The following is a 1340-nucleotide window of genomic DNA, read 5'->3' on the forward strand; positions in this document are numbered from 1 at the left end:
TATCCCTTGGACCTTCACAGGTACGATAAAACCCAGAAATTGCATCGAAATTAAATATAAGAGACCCAATGCCGACTTAAGTACAGGAAGACTGAGTCTTCCTACTGTCTATGTTTTGAGCGTGTCCTGTGTCACCAGTTTTACATTCCGTTTCACCTCTGCAGGTTTACTATATCCCTTGGACCTTCCCATTGTCGATGAAAAACAGAAATTGCATCGGAATTAAATATAAGATACACAATGCCGACTTAAGTACAGGAAGACTAAGTCTTCCTACTGTCTATGTTTTGAGCGTTTCCTGTGTCATCAGTTTTACTTTCCGATGCACCTCTGCATGTTTACTATATCCCTTGGACCTTCCCATTGACGATGAAACACAGAAATTGCATCGGAATTAAATATAAGAGACACAATGCCGTCTTAAGTACAGGAAGACTGAGTCTTCTTACGGTCTATGTTTTGAGCGTTTCCTGTATCACCAATTTTACATTCCGATGCACCCCTGCCGGTTTACTGTATCCCTTGGACCTTCCCATTGTCGATGAAACACAGAAATTGCATCGCATTAAATATAAGATACACAATTCCGACTTAAGTACAGCAAGACTAAGTCTTCCTACTGTATATGTTTTGAGCGTTTCCTGTGTCATCAGTTTTACTTTCCGATGCACCTCTGCAGGTTTACTATATCCCTTGGACCTTTCCATTCACGATGAAACACAGAAATTTCATCTGAAATAAATGTAAGAGACACAATGCCGACTTATGAAGAGGAAGGCTGAGTCTTCCTACTGTCTATGTTTTGAGCGTTTCCTTTGTCACCAGTTTTACATTACGATCCACCTCTGCAGGTTTACTGTATCCCTTGGACCTTCACAGTGACGATGAAATACAGAAATTGCATCGGAATTAAATATAAGAGACACAACGCCGACTTAAGTACAGGAAAACTGTGTCTTCTTACGGTCGATGTTTTGAGCGTTTCCTGTGTCACCAGTTTTACATTCCGATGCACCCCTGCCGGTTAACTGTATCCCTTGGACCTTCCCATTGGCGATGAAACACACAAATTGCATCGAAATTAAATACAAGAGACACAATGACGACTTATGTACAGGAAGACTGAGTCTTCCTACTGTCTATGTTTTGAGAGTTTCCTGTGGCACCAGTTTTACATTCCGAATCACCTCTGCAGGTTTACTGTATCCCTTGGACCTTCCCATTGTCGATGAAGCACAGAAAACGCATCGGAATTAAATATAAGAGTCACAATGCCGGCTTAAGTACAGGAAGACTGAGTCTTCTTACTGTCTATGATTTGAGCGTTTCCAGAGTCACCA

This window comes from Schistocerca nitens, chromosome 8 (assembly GCF_023898315.1).
Source record: "Schistocerca nitens isolate TAMUIC-IGC-003100 chromosome 8, iqSchNite1.1, whole genome shotgun sequence".
Lineage (NCBI taxonomy): Eukaryota > Metazoa > Arthropoda > Insecta > Orthoptera > Acrididae > Schistocerca > Schistocerca nitens.